Genomic DNA, 20580 nt, shown 5'->3' with positions numbered 1-20580 from the left:
TCCTCCTTGTGGGGGAAGAAAGTAGCTTTCACCGGTTTGAACAACTGTGAAACAATGTACCAACAATAATTTAACCTACACTGTTTTTTAGATTAATTGTATCACATAGGTGTAAACGGTCCTTTTTAGGGTCATGTGAAATAGCAGAATTAAATTCATTCTTGGTATATGCATTTCTCGTGCCAAGTGATTTCACAAACGCTGCCATTTCAAGTCTGAGTTTTCCAGACTTTGCCTATTAAAATTGCTTTCTCATATACTGAAGACATGCAAGAAACCTTCATCCATGATTGAAAAGAAGCCTTAAGAACTTTTATTCAGGCACAGTAGCCTAACTTAACCACTGAATGCGTATTTGTTCAGATGCAAATCACTGAGTTTTACAGTGCAAGTAAACCACATAATTTTTAAAAGTATCAACCAATCTTCTTATACAGCAAAGTATCTTGAAATATGTTCATGACTCCTGCAAAATACAACTAATATTTTTCTATACTTCATGTTTTATCCACGATCACGGTAAGACGGTAAAATGTTAATGTTACAATTCCTCTTCTGATATTTTCTCACCTAAAAATGGATGCAGTTTCTCACTTCCCCATTAAAGACCACTTTTTTTTCTGTTGTTATTGTTTGCGTGATAAAAAGATGCAGAGCTATTACAAGACCGCACCAGGAATCTCACTGACAACTCCATTTGCAGCATTATAAAAACCAAATACAAAGAATAAAACATTTGAATGAAAAAATGTCTGAGAACATCACCTATGGTCAAAATCTTCATGTTTATGCAATGTAAAACTTCCCTGAGTTCTCCATATTACAGTGATTGAAATTATTTCATTATTGTATTTCTTAAGAGGAATGTAATGTTAAAGTAAGCATATAAAATATTAATCCCTGACAAAACAGCAATATTGTGACTCACTCTTAAAGAGTATTTAAGTCTCTCAAATTTCCTCTATCATTAATGTATCAGAACATGTGGCTTGTATTTAAGCCAAGATAACAGATGGTATGTCTGAACTTAATTAGTCAAGAAAAAGGCTTTACAACAATGTGTTTTCACACTATGATCCCTCTTGTCCATAAAGTTGATGAAGCCTAATCTCAAAAATAACAAAGTCAGTGTGAGTCCTTCCACTGTATTATTCACAGATCATTCTCAGTTAAAAGTGCATTATTTGTCCTTTGTGCTTCTTACTCGGCCATGTCCTTAGACGTGCATCTAAAGGTAAGCACAAGCAGTTTCACAGAACATACCTAAATACCAGCATGCACAGTCCCACAAAATCATTAGCATGTCCTTTTTGAACTGGAGTCTGGGGGGATCCATGGGTCTCAAGCTTATAATCTGCATTTTGGCAAAACAGTTTAATGAGATAGCTCTCTGATGATGGTATACTGCAAATACAATTTACATGCAAAGTAGCATGCATATTTAAAATATGCTCTCATAAGCTTTGGAAGTTCTCAGAAAATGCAGCTGTATACCATACATTACTTTTACATGAACCTCAGTTTGATCCACATCATCCAGTTCTTTATCAAAATAAAACACCTTCAAAATCAACTTTCTAGAATGTCATACATGTTAAACAGACAAGATCACCACAATTTTATACAGAATTATGCCAAAAGTCAACAGACTATCCAATAGAAATTTACCGTATCCAAAAAAAAAGTTATTGAAGACAGTAAAAAATAAATTAATTTGGTGTATCACTCTCTTTTTTTGTTTGGTTTTTGAATAGGATTTTTTGATTTTAGCATTTACTAGTTGCTTACCCATACTGGTACTTATTGTAGTGCATAGAATTTAACAGCACTGATAGAAGGGAGTATATCATGGGCATTTATTTATCTGAGTAAATACAGCAAAATTACATCAAAAAAGTGTTGTAAATTGAAAATGTCACCATAGCTTAACTCAGTCCTTACAATTGATGTTAATGAACTGACTTTTCCTTTCACACATTTATCTCTATGGGTTAATATTCAGCTGATTAACTTCTTTAAAATCTTAGTTTTGCCAAGGCACGATTTTAAAGAACTGCTAGTATGATTGTCCTAGTTCATTTTATCACAAATTCAAATCCAGCATAATTATTAGGATCTTGAATTTTGACCCTGGTGGCAAATTCCAGTGAAATCCAGCAGAAAGTTGTGCTACATTTTTAAACTCTCCAATGTTGTGTAGTTCAGTTTCCCTCTGCTGTAATTAAACAAGGCTGAACAATTTAAAAAAAAAAAAAAAAATAGACATAACACATTTTCCAAGCTGCTAATGAGCCAAAACTTGTACACTATTCATGAAGTACTAAAGCAATAATTCTCAGCAAAGTTTTGCAGGTCTGGGCTAAACGCAGAACTGTGGGTTATTCTCTTGTACTTCTCAATGAGCAAGAATTTACTTATTCAATATAAAAAAGGTCAGCTGTTTGAAAAGCTATTCATAAAGTAACAGATAATACTAATCTAATTTTCTAGGAAAATTTTTAGCACTGTCTCTACTCATTCCTGGGTTTTTGTCCGACTTTGCCTAGATTGACATGGTTGCTTTTTAGAACCTTAACATGTGTCTAAATCATGTGATGGCTTGTTTTTTTGGGGTTTTTTTTCTCTCTCATTTGTTTTTAAAGAAATAATAATGGAGATGAGGGATTGCTTATGGTAAGATTTTTCCAGGAGTGTGTGCCTTGGTATGCATTAAAGAAGATAAAAGGCCCAGCTTATACTAGGAATAGGAGTCAAATTTGGTTACGTTTTTCAGGAGAGTTTCTAATTGTTACCTTAATTTCCAGGAATGATGCAGCTATTATTTTCTTCTAAAGATAGGAGGCTTTACATGTTCTACATTGATACAGAGTATTTTACATTGACTCTGGTACAGGACTGTGGGACTTCATGAAACTGATGGAGCCCTCCTTAACTAAAAACCCAAACTATGCTAAACCATTACACACTTATTACTAATCGGATATTTTATAATACCTATCCAAGTGGAATGAAAACATACAGGCTTGAGCTGTCCCTGGAGGTATTGTCCTTATTTTGAAACACTATAAAAAAATTCAGAATTCACCTTTTGAAATGGAAGTTCTCCAAAATCCTTGCATTTATTATTCATCTTTTAAGGTAGAATTCTAGAAGCTGTTCAATCTTTCTAGGGCATGTTTCTGAGTACTTTACTTCATCTCAACAGCCTTTATTTATAACCTGAACTCTCACCTGTTAACAGAGGTTCTTTTCATTAAATTTTCTGTTCCCAGAGAGTTACAACCCTGCCCTAGATTAAAGAAAATAAAAAGAGGAGACAAGAAATGCCACAATATATTTTTTTATGTTCTGGACATTCACATTTGCTGCTTCTTTTTCATGTCTTTATAATCTTCTCATCTATCTTTCAGGTTTTCTTGCTCAAGCCTGAAAGTGGATTTACCACATGAACCTGGGAGTCTTGTAGGACTTTTATTCATCAGCATTGACTACCGTGGTGCATCTAGTCAGACAAACATTGCATTCTGCATATCATTTCCTTTAGAGAGACATGCCATTGCTGCTCTCATTTCTTTTTCTGCTCTTTCCAAGTACCACCAATTTTGCTGTGCAGTCCAGTCAGCCTGATTTTTTATTATTTTTTAAATCCCCAGACATTAGGTGCCTAACATGACATTTCCTAAAGTGATGACACTTTTTGTCTTACTAGTGTGTGAAGCGATTATAAAGGCATTCATTCATTTTCCCTAAAGACAACTGGTCTTATTATAAATATCTTGACTATTAATAAGAAAAAATAAAGTTAACAAGTTAACAGCCCATCATGCTTCTTTCTGCATATAGATAAACCAAGTCTCTATGGTTTCATGTTTATATTCAGTAATTTATTTGCAACAGAGTAGTCCTCCAACAGTGGACTATTAAACAGCTCCCCACAGATGCCTAGTAGCCTTGTTAGGTACTCCATCCAAACAGTTGTGCAACCTTTGACAGAATTCAAAGCTACGGAATTTCTTGGAATTATGCTTCATAATCACCAGGTTACTAAAACCAGGTGTTTCACTTGGTTCTCATCAGAACATCTTGTGGAATATGGCTGATACGTCTTTGGTGTTCATCACCTTCAGTCATAGGGATAGTTGCTTAAGGGGATTGTTTTTTTTCAAGTTTAGAGGAGTTTTGCTACTTGTGACTTTCAATAGTTCCTACCTGCAGTACTAAATAACTTTTACAAAGCATTTTAGAAAGTTTAATCTGAATAAACGTAAAAAGAAATAAGTACTCCTCATGAAGTTTTTTAATCTTCAAGTAGAAAGTTTCCAAGTCAATGGCAAGTTACTTTGAAGCCTCAGAAAGGACTTTTCTCCCTTCTTCATTCACATCTGCATATAACTGAATACCCATGGTTCTCTTCTTATTTTAAAAACTTGCTTAGAACTATCACTTAGTACCTACTAAGCCTCCTTGTTACAGATAGAAAGGCTTGAAAGGAGCAAAAGGGGGTACTCTCTTCTAGCCACCCTCTGAAGTGCCAGTGTGACAGATAAGTGCTACCAAAGCCCTAGACACCATGGCAGTGCTGCTCCTTGCTACCAGCCTGGCTGCAGAGCTGTTTCCTAGAACTGGTCTCTCTTGTCTTAAGCCAAAGCCTGGTGCAGTCTGTCACTGTCACCAGGTAAGCAAAGGTAAAGGTTTCATTATAAAGGTGACAGCTTGCTTAGCTGAGTTATTGTCAAAGTTGTAATATTTTACTGAAGACATGAGGGTTTTATTGCTCTCTTCTCAAACAACAGTCTACAAAAACCCCATGATATAAGAGAAAAACACCTCCAGTATCTACAGCACCATGTCAGAACTTTACAAAAAATCAACATCTTTGCATCTTTAGAAAACAGAGATGTTCCCCTCTTCCTAGAGATTCGGTAGCTGCAGAAGATCACAACTGAGGCATTTTAACATAAATTAATTTCCTACTGTACAAATATTAACTGGAGCTCTATAAATTAAAGCATTCACAGCCTTGTGAGAATAGGTAGGGAAATACCTTCATAAAACCCTTCTCCATTTCATTAATCCCCTTGTAAGCCATCAGTTAAGCCTGCACTAAACAATCCCAGTAAACCACTTAATCCTGGGAAACTTGCCCACTTTTGAATAAAAAACACAGCTTAAGAAAGTCTAGCATCATTATAATTCTTAAAGTATAATATAAATATTTAAAAGATAATTCTCCTTAATTAATTTCAAAGATTTCTCTCACTTCTAAACCAATCCTTTTTCCTCTCCATCACACTAGCATTTTCTTTTTATGATGTCTTGGTTTTAAGGACTGAGCTCTTGCATTTTTTTAAAGTATCTTTTATATTAGTGGGTTTTTTTTTAGTTTTTAATTGAATTAAGAGTTCACAAAAATTGTTAGAATCTCAAAATTTGAACTTTCTGGTCAATTGTGACAGCCACCCACACCAGGTATTATTTGCCCTGTTTATTGTTCTTCTTTCATTCAGAATAAGGCATGAAGAAACCTTTGCAGTTTGAAAATACATGGAAGAAACAATACTGAAAGAACTATGACTTTCACAACTATCACTATATATGTTTTAAGAAATCTAAACTCCTCATATTTAATAAGGGCACTGGTTTAACATCACATGATATCATTTAAACCTCAAAAAATAATTGAAACCCCTCACTTTCTATAACTAATTAATAATTAATAAAAAAAATGTAAATGATAGAGCCAGATATTTTCCTTATCTTTTTTTTTTTTCAGTATTAGCATAGAATTACTTTTAATTCTCATTGCTTCAATCATGAGGAAGGAAAACATTCCCTTAATCAGGGTAATGTGACAGAAAAATGTGAATTCAGAAAGATTATGTATAATTGAAAATTGGTTTATGTTTCAAAAAATTCAGTTTGCAACTTCCTCCATATTGTCTTTGTCTATGCAATATTTTAAAGAAAACAAGGATGCACTAGATTTTATAATTGAGTAATTTAGTTGTCTTTTAATGACAACAAAATAGTTTCATGTTTTGTATAACATTACTATTGTTATCATTCCAGTTGGTGGCTGGTCACAAATGGTATTCCCCAGGGCTCAGTGTTGAGTCCAGTCCTGTTTAATGTCTTTATCAAAGGTCTGGATGAAGGGATCGAGTTCACCCTCACTAAATTCACGGACAACGCCAAGCTGGGTGAGAGTGTTGAACTGTTGGAGGATGGAAAGGCTCTGCAGAGGGATCTGGAGAGGCTGAGACCAGTGGTATGAGGTTCAACAAGGCCAAGTACTGGGTCCTGCACTTGGGTCAAAACAACCCCGTGAGGAGTTACAGACTGGGAAGCTGCCCAGCAGGAAAGGACCTGGGGGTGCTCATCAAAAGCTGGCTGAAGATGAGCCAGCGTGTGCCCAGGTGGCCAAGAAGGCCAATGGCATCCTGTCCTGTATCAGCAATAGTGTGGCCAGCAAGGGCAGTGATTGTCTCTCTGTACTTGGCACTGGTGAGGCCACACTTCAAACCCTGTGTCCAGTTTTTGACCCCTGACTCCCAGAAAGACATTAAGGTTCTGGAGTGTGTCCAGAATAGAGGGTAACAGAGCTGGTAAAAGGTTTAGAGAGTAAGTCCTATGAGGAGCTGGGGTTGTTTAGCCTGGAGAAAAAGAAGCTCAGAGGTGACATTATCACTTTCTACAACCATCCAAAAGGAGATTGTAGCAAGGTAGGGTTTGGCCTTTTCTCACAGGCAACTATAGACAAGAAAAGAGGAAACGTCCTCAAGCTGTGCTATGGGAAGTTCAGGTTTGACATCAGTAGGGGTTTTTCACAGAAAGAGTTATTCCAGAGAAGTGTTGGAGTCACCATCCCTGGAAGTGTTCAAGAAACAGCTGGACACAGCACTTAGTGCTACGGTCTAGTTGGCAAGGTGTTGATCAGTCAAAGGTTGAACTCAGTGAACTCCAAACTAAATGATTCTGTGATTCTGTTATTTGTTCCTTTATAAAGAGTTCAGTAAGGTGTCTTCATTCCTGTGTTTCCTCACTCTGTCAGGATGACGTTGTCCTACACACAGGATTATCTTAATGTGTACTATTTTTCCCATGTTCACATTTTCTTGTGCATGGAGTTGGTTGTGCACATCATTGCATAGCTACTTTCTGAAGAGATAAAGACCAGTATGACTAACTTTCTTCATTTTTCAAGACTTAACCAAAAATGCAATGAAGAAGGTTGTCCTTTCAGGTGGATATTGCGTAATTTTTTTTTGTTGTACTCTTTTGCTTCTAGTGAAAAGATTTCTGAGCCAAAGCCTACTGATACATATAAAAGTACAAATTTAAATTTAGTTACAAATCTTTCTTTGAACTTGTATTTTTTTATCCACTAAAATTCAAGAGAGTAAACTATAGTAAACAAACGTGGAAAGGAAATTCTGCAAGGTTAAAAATGAAGCATGGAATTGTTTGATGATGTCAAAATTAACATTTTTCATCATTATTTGTGCATCTTTGTCCTTTTTTCTGAGTCTCAGTTCAGTATCATCTATGAAGTATTTGTTTTTATAACAAATCCAGATTTGGCTCATCCACACCAGCTTTATTAGCATCCATCTCCTGTGTCCAGCCATCACAGAGTGCCTGTGTACCTCCTTTTCACTACCAATCTGAGGTATCTCCTCTTCAGTCACTTCATTCATCATTTATGATCCTCTTCTCTCTTAGTCAAGTACCACGGAAGCAAAGACCAAGAAAAATTAAAATCCTCATGTTTCTGATTTCAGCACCATTGTGGCTACTTCCGAAAGAATTTATTGAGGCAAGCATCTATGCAAATTTTCATTGAGGCACTTTCTATACAAATTTTTAGGGACAAGTCATAACCAGGCTTACCTCTGTACAGAGTATCTACAGGACCTACATGGAGTACACAAGCCATGACTGTGCATATATAAAGTGATGTTTCTGGAGGTAGAAACTTTAGTACAAGTTTTGTAGAATAGCAGAATTCACCCCTCGCTCCTAAATAAGACAGCTTTCTGATTTTCATGATCATGCCACAAAGTTTTATGCATTTCTTTAAAACTAAACAGAATATTCTTGATCTTCTTTCAGATGAAAAACAATGTGATTTCCTTAAATTAATTAGAAGAAACCTTTTGATCATTTTGCTAAAACTTTCCAAAAAACAAGCCTGAGGAAGAAAATTAGCCTTCAAATTCCACCCAAACAATTACATTTTGTCAGTCTTGTAAAAAGCTTATAAACAACTGAAATACTTTTCTAATAAATCAGCCTTGTTTTGTCTTGGTTATAGGCAATCATTATAATTTTAATTAGATATATGTATGATTTATATATCGTATGTGCTGTATGTGTATGGTTTTTAAAATCCAGCTAAGTGACCCTCTCATATATAAAGAACACCAGTGTTTTCCTTTGATCTTTCGTTGTAGTTGATTTCCTTCAAATGCTGTATCATCTTAATAATTTTAGTCTTATCATTTATATAAAGCTTTAAATATTCAAAACAACTACAGAAAATTGGTGGGGCTTTTTTTAGGATATACTAAGAGCCAAGTCTGCCATCATCTATTCTTTGATAAGGACATTAGGAAGGAAAGAATGTAAAAAGTTACCTATAGTATAACCACTGAAGCTGTGAAGCAGATTTTACAGTTTCTGGGTACGTTAACCAGCTCTGAAAACAAAACAGCTGTTTCTAGGTTTCTAGACCCTTTAGAAGGATACACTGCTTGAAAATTATCAAGGTATATGTTATTAACTGTAAGGAGTAGGGGGAAGAAACTTCTGCTATTTAATTATTTGCAAATCTTATTGCTACATGAATAAATGTGCATTAATGCACTTTAATATTCTAATGTGTGAAAATATCTGGATAAAATAAAGATTGTATGATCATATCAAAGAGAAGGCAATTTCTTGAGAAATTAGAAATCTAAATTTAAATGCAAAGACCACATATTAAAATGGCACAGGCAAAAAATATGAAATAGCTTTTTATACTATAACAGATTTACACTTCTGGTGGGTTGACCCTGGCTGGATGCCAGGTGCCCAGTAAAGCTGCTCCATCACACATCTCCTCAATGGGATGGGGAAGGGAAAATGTAAGAGGAGGCTCCTGGGTTGAGATAAGGACATGGGATATCACTTACTGATTACCATCACAGGCAAAACAGACTCATTTTGAGGAAATTAGGTTAATTTATCACCAATCAAAGCAGAGTAGGGTAATGAGACATAAAGTCAAATCCTTAAAAATCTTCCTCCATCTCTCTCTTCTTCCCTAACTCGACATTACTCCCAAAGTATTTTCTCTGATGCAGTGGTGCAGTGGGATGAGAAATGGGCATTGTCAGTTCATCACACGTAGTCTCTGCCGTGCCTTCCTTCTCATGGAGAGGACTTCTCACATTCCTCCCCTGCACCAGCATGGACTCCCTTTCACGTTAGACAGTCTTCCATGAACTTCTCCAATGGAGTCCTTCCCATGGGTTCTTCAGGAACTGTTCTAGTGTGGGTCCCTTCCACAAGGTGCAGTCCTTCAGGAACAGACTGCTCCAGTGTGGGTTCCCCATGAGGTTACAAGTGCTGCCTGAAAATCTGCTCCAGTGTGGACTTCCTTCTCTGTGGAGATAGAGGTCTTTCCAAGACGCTGCTACAGAGCAGGTTTCTCATTGTGACAAAGCCTCATTTAGGGAAATCTACCTGCTCCAGTGTGGGATCCTCCATGAGCTGCAGTCAGACAGCCTGCCTCACCTGTCTTCACCAGAGGATGCAGGGGAATATCAGCTCTTGCTCCTGGAGCACCTCCTCCTTCTGCACTGACCTGGGTGTGTGCAGAGTTGTTCATCCCACAAGTTCTCACTCCTGTCTCCCAGCTGCTGTTGTATAGGACTTTTCCCCACTTCTTAAATTTTATCCCCACTTCTTAATATTTTATCCCAGAGGTGCTACCACTGCCACTGATGGGCTCGGCCTTGGCCAATGCTGGATCTGTCTTGGATCCATCCAGCATTTTCTCTGTCAGGCATGGGGGAAGTTTCTGACAGCTTCTCACAGAAGTCACCCCTGTAGCCCCCTCCTCCACTACCAAAACCTTGCCATGCAAACCTAATCCAAGTATATAATCTTTACTGTCTATGGAAAAGTATATAAAAACACACTTTAGCAAAATACACTCGTTTAATGTGAATCTGCCATCATTTATCTATTTCACAATTTTGAAAAGGATCTAGGTAATTGGACAGGAAAATGTTCCTGCTCTCTCATCAGAGCTTTTAGTGCCTTCAATAAATAGTCACTCTCTTGGAAAAAATATTGATTTGTGTTGTAAAGCTCGTTGTAGATCTTTTGCAATAGTTCATGTCAAGTCATTTTCTATGTTTATTATTTACTTCTAATAGCATTGACAAACCCATTAGGTGCTGACAGTTCTACAGTTTTTCAGATGAGAAATCTTGGCCCTTTCTCATCATGGAAAAAGGTTACAACACCCCTTTAATGAGATTCATTTGATTTCTAATTAGCAACAAATGCAAAACTCAAGTACATTTGACAAAAAAGAAATAAAGTCATTAACTCGGTCATCAGTATGTTAAAATGAAAGCTAGACAAAGACTTGAAAGATCAAAAAAAGACAGAATGCAAGATAGACTGAAGTTTTTGGAAGAAGTCCACTAAAAAGAAACAATTTCAGTACAACATTCAGGAAGGAAATAAGAAAAAATAATAGTTCTTTCTAGTTATTGATCTTTAGGAACTGATATTATTTTGCAACAAAATGCATACCAATTTTACAAGGCATCCCAACTTACCCAGTTAAAATTTTAATACTGCTTTTGGCAACAATTTGTGAATTAAAGTGATGAATTATAGAGAAAAAACCAGAGGATATGACCTCAGATAAAAAACATGAGTTATTTTTTCTTGTTTTTTCCACTCATGCTTGAGGCTTAGTTCAGAGGCTTTGGTTTTATGTCCTCTCTTTTGCTTTTTTTTAAGCAGCAAATATTTTTGTTATTTTGAATATTGATAGATTTTGAAACTTTCCATGAGGAAAATAGTGAATCCCATAAAAATGTCTGAACAGCTTTACTTATGGAATTAGTCCCACTGAAGGCAACAGCAAAATCCACCCAAGTACAATGGTTTGATGCACAGCTACAGTCGCAACGCTAAATATGAACTACAAGCAAGGTAAACAGAGATTTTTAGATATGCAATTACCCTTTGAAAATAAACCTTGGGAAAAAAAAAAGAGGCAGAATTATATTTACAAGGCATATTGATGATCATGTGTCTTTTTGGGGAAGAGGAAAAAAAATAAAAGATCAAATATGTGATGGTTTTTGATTTAACCATCCCTCTGGGTCAAGGCTTGCTCATTTTATCAGGAAGACAGATTTTCAAGATTCTCTTTGGTAAATCCCCATGCTGATACCTGCTAGGTATGATTTAAAGTCCTGCATCACAGACAGCAACAGTATGAACAGCTTACTAATAGAAAAGTAATTCTTAATCCACAATAAAAATATAGTGAACACATGCACTATAGGCAAAGATTGTTTGTTTTTCTAGTAATATCAACAATAGATAGTTTTTAATATTTTCAATAGGTTTAAATTAGATATTGAAAACACAACCTGCTAATAGAGTTTTGTATATAAAACTACACTGAAAGGCATGTTATGTTGTCCTGCTACCTGTATACCTTACTGGTAGTTAGCATACATTGACTATTTGAGTTAATTTAAATTTTTATCTCAGTCACTTATTTTAAGATATGAGCATAAAAGTTCTTTTACCTGCTGTACTGTACTAAAATTCTCTCATAAATACACAGAATTTATGGATTTATGTGCTCTTATTATCCTTGCATGTTCATACACTAAAGAGTACCAAAGCAATAATGTAGCTCAATAAGGTCCAAAGCTCACACACAGAACTTCATCAACCCTTAGTGAACCATAAAGTCCCAAGAATGACAATGCAAATCAGTCTTCCACATATACAAAACACAGTGAGACAGGAATATTACAGGAATAGTTTTGCCTGGATACAGAAATAGTTTCAGATAATGAAAGTGTCACTAATGGAATATTGCAGGGGACTCTTCTACACGCTTCATCAGGTGGAATTGAGAAGAACTTAATGATCCATTGTTGTTCTCAGTACATTTCAAAATGCAGATTGACTTATTATATTTCTTTTAAGGCAGCCAGGAAAAAAAAAAATCACAATACGTTTGCTGTCTCATGAGATGCTTATTTTTATATTCAACTGGAGGCAAAGCACACAGTCATTCACACAGGCAAATGTCTCTTAATCCTACAAAAGGCATAATATCTTTATGCATTATGCTTCATAATTCTTATTTTATTATCATCTTGATATTCACAAAAAAAACAGGAATACTTCAAGAAAATTGCATGGAATTTAGAAAATAAATGTTTGGTTATCTTTATCAGGAAAAATTTATTCCAGAAAAACTGTACAGTTGTTTTATTGCAGACAATATATGGGACATAAGTGGTTCTCAGGGATTTACCTCTTATTTTTAACCACAAACCAAAAGTTCCATTAAAGGCATAGGATATATTTGCTAAGAAAGCTGCCCAGGTCACTCAAAAAAACCAGTGATATAGTAACTGCTTTCTGTGGGGAAAAAAAAAAGATCAAAGTTGATATCCTGAAGAACTGGTACAATTGTTATTTAATAGGAGGTGAGAAGCAATACTTTAAATGGATAGTCCAAAATGTACTGAAACCTCTGTCAGATCTTTTTTTTTTTTCCTCATTGATATCTAATCTTGTTTATTTCTGATTATTCTGGTTTTAAAGTAAAGTATAATCAATTGCTTGCCTAAAATTCTTCTGTAGGATGCACCTTGGTATTCTTTGTCCCATTATCAATTATTTTGGGTCATTGCTGCTTATGGAGGAAAGGGAAAGACAGGAATGTGAAGCTGGAAGTTAAAAAGTGATTTGAAGAAATCAGTATTGGGGCTTCATTTGCTCTGTTTTCACACTTAGTCCACGCTCCAAAACACCTTCATAAAATTTTCTGTGACTATTAAAATAAAAAATACCATTCTCAATCAGCTTTTCTGCCAATCTTGGCTTAAATCTCCTAAATATTACTTAACTTTAGCTGTGAGTGAGGTCTCAAATCCTATGTTTAGAAAATTATGCATATCCAGCAGAACAGTCATGTGCCTTGGCTGACAGAGAAGCAGAAGAGTTTGTATAAAAATACACTATTGTGCAAATGCCAAACATCACTACTTATACTTCTAGTACAACCCTAAAACAATTTTAGAGGTTGCAGCCCTCTGTTTCTCACTAAATACTGCTACTTTCATTCCTCTGGCTCTTCACAAATTTGCTATTTGGACTGGCAGAGTGCAAAAATATTTTTTTGAGGTAGAAAGACAATGACATCTATGGCAGATATAGGTCACGTTATATTGTCTTTAACAGAAATGAAGAATAATGGGTACAGAGGAAATTATCTCTTCCCACTTCACCTGACTTTGTTTCTCTCAGGGACTTCAAATGAGGTGGGAGTTTTTTGTTTGTTGTTTTTGTTTGGTTTTCTTTCCCATTCCTAACTCCCAATATTCCGAAGATATCCAATATCTATGTCAGAGGGTGACTTTAACTGGTAACAAAATAACATAGTGCATCTTTTGGAAACTTCTACTAATGCTCAACTAACACCCTGGTATGTATTTTGTCTAATATTACCTACTGTGGCATCATCTAGTAGCTGACATTAAAGGAATAATGCAGCCTCTAAACACCTCAATTTATAATGTTTTCTTGAAGCAGGAATGTTACCTAGTAACTGTCTAATTACAGTGCACATATCTGTCTTTATATTTTCTTTTAAAACATTACATATATTTATATGTTCTATGGGAGCTAACACTGAAGACTGGAGTACCTGAATCTGTTACCCATTTTTTTGATTTGTTTTTCTTTTTCCACATAACTCACAAATATAAGCAACTCAGAGAATACAATCAGCTATAATATGAGCATTGCTTTGAGAATGCAGTACTGAAACCTTTATTTTGTTTAGTTCAGCCCTTTAGAAGACTTGAAGAACAGAAACAGTTGCAACAGTGGAAATAGAAGAACCAGAATTGAAACAACTTTCATCTTTTTGGCTCATTAACTCTGAAATGAGGAGGTATTATGATTGGTCATAAAGGTGCCTCAGAGAATCGAAAAACTGCAAGAAAGCAACTATAATTAGTTTCCTTTTTGTTTCTTTCTTTTAGCTTCTTTTTTGCTTCAGGGAAACATGCTAGGAAAATTATATTCAAAACTGTAAAGGCATCTAAATTACAAGTACATCTTAAAAATATTTGTAATTTCTTTCAATTTTTTGTAACATAGATGTAATTTTAATGATGTGCTCAACTATCCTGTTGCTTTCAATATATACACTATGTTTTAAAGCACCTACTATCACATATAGGCAGGTCTGATAATTTTATAAAAAATCAATATTTAACTGACAGCATCACTAACATTTACCAGTCAAGATTGACTCAAAAAAAGAATTAGTCAAAATAGACAACAACCTCGTCTTCACAACACAGACATAAAAAAATACCTTGGCCTTGAAATTTTAAAAGGGTTAGAAGGCCTGGAAAGAACTAATTTCATGATCAGGGCCACCCCTGAATTAAAATTGAGGACTCCAGACTTAACATTTTCACTAACTGTTGTTGTAGTTACAATGACTTAGAATATGCGAAAAAAAGTAGATTTTTGAAAGGAATAGTTCCAAATCAGCTAGAGATTTGAAGATCACGAACACTTCTGAATTTAGAAAATGCAGATTCTAAAATCTTAAATCCTGTTTTTTTTGATTTTGAAAAATGTGTGAAAAATTAAACTTTGGACAGAATCATTATTTTGATTTTGTTTTACAAAGTGCATGGGCAAAAAGTTGATTCAGGTGAAACACGTCTACTTCATATTAATTTTTTAAAAGTTGGTTTGCCTTGAAAATGTTTGACAAGAACATTTTGACTACCCTTTACATGTTAATCAAAACCCTACATTGAAAACCTGAGTAATAAAATGTGCTCAGGAATCCTTGGTCACCTCAGTCATCTAGCTGACGTGAATGCTTTAATCTTGTCCAGCCACCAGTTAAGGATATCAATGCTGAACACAGGAATGAGCCACAAAACAGTCATCAGCACATTCGTGTTACCAGATTCCCACCAGCTCATGTATGCATTCCAAAGCAGGAAAGACCAAAAAAGCACTGTAAAATACCAAAATATTTAATCTTACTTGGAGAATTCATGAAGAAAGCCTTCAGAAGTGACCTGATTCAAGGGATGTGTAAGAATGTTGACAAGGGTGAATGTCAAAAGTGAGACACTGTTGCTGCACCTGAGATAGCCGGGGAGAAAAAGTACCTACCACTTCAGAACTAGGCAAGCAGTGATTATAAAGTTTGCCCTTGTTTTTCCAAGAAAACAGTTAAAAGATTGACTTTCTAGTTTTCTAATATATTTAATCAAACTAGAGTTGGTAAGGCACTGTTTCATCGTTTGGCTCAACCTGGGAGATTTTCTTATGAGGGGATAATAGACTGATGTAAATTCTTGTGGATTTATATGCTGTCTTGGAATATTCATTCTTATGAAATCTGAAGCACCTGAAATGAAAAGAATGTGCAAGATTTAATTTTAAAAAAGAACTAGTGTTTCGAGGTGTGTCTGGATTTCTGGGCCAAGGGGAAAGAAATTAGTTAATAAAGTATAATCAGAAACAGACTTAGCACACAATTCCCTACTCCGATGGACAGGAACTTGTAGTCCCTAACCCTGACTCAAGATTTAACATAGATTTCATACTGGACTAATAAACATCAAAAGTAAGTAGTTTTATCATTATTACTCATTTTATAGGATTTCTCATCTTATTTTGGGTTGGTCTTTTTGTTCTGTGTTACTCAGCAGCAAACTATGTGCCATGGTCTCTGACAGCTACTTACACATGCTAGCACAAAAACAGAGGGTTGAAGATAACCCTGTTAGAAGGCTTGTGAGGACATAAAGAAGCATATTGCACATTAAATCATCACCTAGTAAACTGCTTATCTACATAGGGGTCTTAAGGATAGTTACTTTTAAAAGACTTTTGTTCCTAATAAGGAAAAGTTAAGAAAATACTAGAGAAAGATGCAATCAATATTGAAGCTGTTGGGCTTAAATTCCAAATACAGACTAAACAGTATAATTCAAAGCAGCTGAGAAACCTAATCAGAATCTTATGCTTTGCCAAAGGAACCTTCATCTCGTGTCCAGCTTACTGGGGGTAAAAATCCTTTCTTTTTCCTAAGTGCTATGGGTTGTTTTTTTTGTTGTTTTTTTTTTTTTTTTTCCCAGACGTAAAAACCAATTAGAGCTGGCAGTGAGTAATTAAACCAACTAATGAGATGTTATTTTAAATTACAATCCTACTTTCTTTGAACTGTTCTCACACTAAACCTTAGCTACCATAACTACATTATTCTGATCCCTTTATAGATTCACAAGCTTGTTTTCCTCTGGGTTGTTTTCAGTTAAATATCACCCTCAGCCATACTAAGAAATAATTACATCTTTTTAATTGCAGCTTTCCAAAAGGCAAACCAACCCAAACCAAATAAAATGTAGGTCCACTCCATAAAATGAAAGTTACCCAAATTGCTACATAACTACAATACAGCGTGCAGATCCTTGTCATGTAAGAAATGGTCTTGATAGTTAACTTTGGCAGTCAGGTGAGTAGAATTTCTTTTGCCTAAGTACACCACTGACTATGCCATAAAGTCATTCAAATGGGTTGCTGACCCATTTCTACATTTTTTTTTTTTTAGATGTTGGTAATAAAATGATATTGTCTGAAGAACATGCACCATAGGGGTGGAATTTTTTTATTGCTTTGTGCTTTGAGATACTGTTTTCAAAGCACCTAGGACATTTTACATATTCTGTGTTGAACAAAGTAACAAAGCACATTTCTGCAAAATGAGAATGTGAACAATAAATCTCATATGCTTTTTAAGCAATTATGTTTCTGCTGTTTTATGAATGCATATTGTGAATAAACAGTTCCTTTAACATGCAGATTTTCCTCCCTATCTATCCACTGCATCTTGCAGTGATTTTTACAAACAGGACATTTATTAACATCATCTGCTTTGCATAGTTTCCCTCCATCAATGTTTGCTAAAAAAAATTGTTGAAAGCATCCTACCCCATTCAGCAAAACGGCACAAAGAGCCACTCTCCTGCCATTACCACCATTGAGAATGTAGTGTTGGATGGCCCTGAGCAAAGCATTTTCACAGACACTTTTATGCCTATGGCTATGCAGTTTGCCCTCTGGTCTCACCTTAACCCTCATCATGTTATGCTACAGTCCCCCACTCTGAACTGGTAGGAGACAGCTGAACTCCATACCACACAAAATAGTGTTTCTGAGAAGCATTCCTTCCTTTTCATTTTCCCTTTCATTCAGCAGAGCCCCAGGAGCTCATTCTCCCACTCTGGAGTAAAACCAGCCCCTGTTCTTTCACATAGAGCTGTTATTTCACTGATTTGAAAGCAGAGGCCTCAGGGACCCCTGAAAGCCTGTACAGTATTTCCAGTTCCAACTGACAAGTCCAGCTCTCTTTTCTTTCTAACTTGCATCTTTCTCTACAGACTTCAAAGGTAGTCTGTCGGTTTCTGCCAACACTGTTATAAAGGGCCACGAAGGAACAGGAATTAGAGATGAGAGGTCTCATGTCTGCTTGGCATGAGCATCCATACCCCTGTTGCTGACCTCAAGAGACTCCAAAACTCCCTGACTTTCTTTGCTGAACTTAATCCCTGCATTGTCCACTGTGCCCTACTACCCACACATCCAACAGAACAAGGGAGAGTCTTCACAGCATCTTTCCCTGGCTTCTGCTGGCAGGGAGCTCAGCAAGCACAGCCTCCCTCTGTGTTTGCCTGGCCTTGCACAAAGGACAGAAACCCATAGGAGTTCTTCCCAAGGCACCAGTCTGCCCCATGGGAATCTACAGAAACAGATTTTCCACCTATGCAGAAACAGTTGTCTATGGAGAAAGCAGAGAACAAAAAGAAGAAAAAATACAGAGAGAAGAGTTACCATTTTCTCTAGAGAAAGGGAGAATACCTTTTGGGAAGGAATGGAAGCAATTCCTGTATCTTTTCATGGGATTTAACAATTCAAAAAAGGAACATTAAAGGCAGTAAGAATCAGATGTGAATTAATGCAAAGAAAAGCATGTTCATGAAATGGAGTCCAAAAGAAAATCTGAATTTTTAAAGCATTTTAAAATCTTTACCTGTTTTGTGCTCCTGTGTGAAAACACAGTGTGTTTGCAAGGAACATGTTCATAAGAAACTTGGGGGAGTGGGACACAGTCAGAGATAATTTGTCATTATTTACTGAAATCACCTGGCTTAAAATCCAGAAACAGGTTAGGACATATCCACACTGATATGTCAGTCTGAAAAGTCTGAAAAGTCCACACAGTCAGTCTGAAAGTCACTTTGCTAATCTGAACTGCACTGTTTCACAAGATTCAAAGGCACCCTACATCCAAGCTAATAGACACTGCCTCTCTCCAGTTCTCCAGTGCAAATCTGGGTTATTAATAATGGTCTCCAGATCTCTCCTGTGACTTCTATCTTTCTGAATAAAACAGAATGAAACCTTGGCTGATATATGCAGAAATCCTAAGGTACTCAAGATTTATGTCAATCAGACCTTGATTTATATATGCTATTCCAAAAGTACCAGATTTCACAGATATTTGTGCAATATTAATGCAAAATCACTCACAGCAGCAACATAAACCCTAATCAGCCACCACCAAGTTCAAATACCCACTAATATCTAGGTCTGACTGCTGCAGACACTTGACACTAAGGTCTTCAGCCTTTTGTCTACCTCAGGTGGAATTCTGTTAACACAGGCTGAGTTTTAGGTATCTTTTCAAGCATCAGAAGCTGAATCCAAACTGCTGCAGAGGAAATGATTGAATATGCCCCTAGAATAAAAATATGAAGGTGCAGTAACTGCCTTCCCTTGGTTTGCAAAGCCTATCTTTCCAAAAACATTTCTTTATCTTTGAAGTCAGCTTTCTGCCACTTTTCAAGCTTTCTGGACAAACATGCTATATATAACAGGGTAAATGTTATCCTCCATCAAAACTAAAAGCTAGTTCAAATATCATTCTACAATAGAAATATGGACATATTAATCTATTCTCAAGTTATCTCAAGTTTTCCTCAATAATATTTCATTTAAAAATTAATTGTGTCTAATTATATTAGTCTCTAATAACTCCTCACCAGAAATCAGGGCTAATTAATTCCATGCAGAGTCTCTGAAAACATTTCTCTGACTTACAGTCAACCCAGTATTCGTTAGGTCTTTCTGAAATCTCAAAAATATTACTTGGTGCTCTCTGGCACTAAAATCTACAGAAATTAATAAGAATCTCTTCTTAACCCTTGAATGGACAAATCTAGGCATTACACATGAAAAAATATAAAACCCAAAAAACTTCATAACCAAACAAAAAACAGACAGGAAACTATAATAATATCTATTTGACCAGTATTTCCTAATCAAATACTCTTTTATTGCATCATTAAATGTGCCACTAAGGGAAAGACAGCAGGAAAAAAAGCTTGTAAAAGCAGGTTAAGGTTTTTGATCATGTCCCAGTCTTATCTGGCTTTGATACAATCTTTGCTGTAATTTTTATATTTAGTTTTTGACTGCATCTCAACAGCCACCTTAAAGCCAAATTTACTCTGATAAAATGAAACATGTTAGAGGTAAGAAGCTCCATCTACTGGATATTCAGGTGTATATTCTAACCTTTATTTTTATAATCTTATATTAATGCTCTGCCTCTAATGGAAATCTCTTTATTTTAAATTATTGAAAGTAAATAATTTGCCAATAAAATTAATTACCCAACACAATGCAGCAAAATATATTTAAAGTATTTCTTGATGGAAGAATGTAGTATGGAACACCTGAGTTACTGCCCCACTTACTTTATTTTCCACTTGAATTTTATTTGCAGGCAACTTTATTTCACACAAACAATTTAATAAAGGCTTGAAAGTCTTTTGGACCACAGGATTAATTAAGGCTTAAAAGTGTGATTGCAAGTCCTGATATACAACCCTAACTTCTATATCAGATCCAGCTGGAAAAAAAATAAAGAACATAAACATCATTCATATAGTTTTGCACAACATGGCCCATTTTTCAATATCATGAGCAGGGAACACACTGTAGAATTCTCCCCTTTCATGACTAAGTATGTTCCAACCATTTTTCAGAAAGAAAGTTATTTTATTTAAATGAAGGCTGGTATCAATCTTTTCAGTTAGAGCTGTGTTATGAACAGCAGCTGCCAGAGGTCCACCATAAAAGTGCAGTGCAAGCACCAGTGCCAAAAGATGACAGCTTTGACAGAGAATATAGGTAATACTGTTGCTTTCTGCT

The sequence above is a fragment of the Corvus kubaryi genome, unplaced genomic scaffold (genome assembly GCF_017639235.1).
Source record: "Corvus kubaryi isolate FWS band 111438036 unplaced genomic scaffold, C.kubaryi_AGA036_p1.0 68, whole genome shotgun sequence".
NCBI lineage: Eukaryota > Metazoa > Chordata > Aves > Passeriformes > Corvidae > Corvus > Corvus kubaryi.
The sequence above is the reverse complement of the archived record's forward strand: the minus strand, read 5'-3'. Positions refer to the sequence as shown.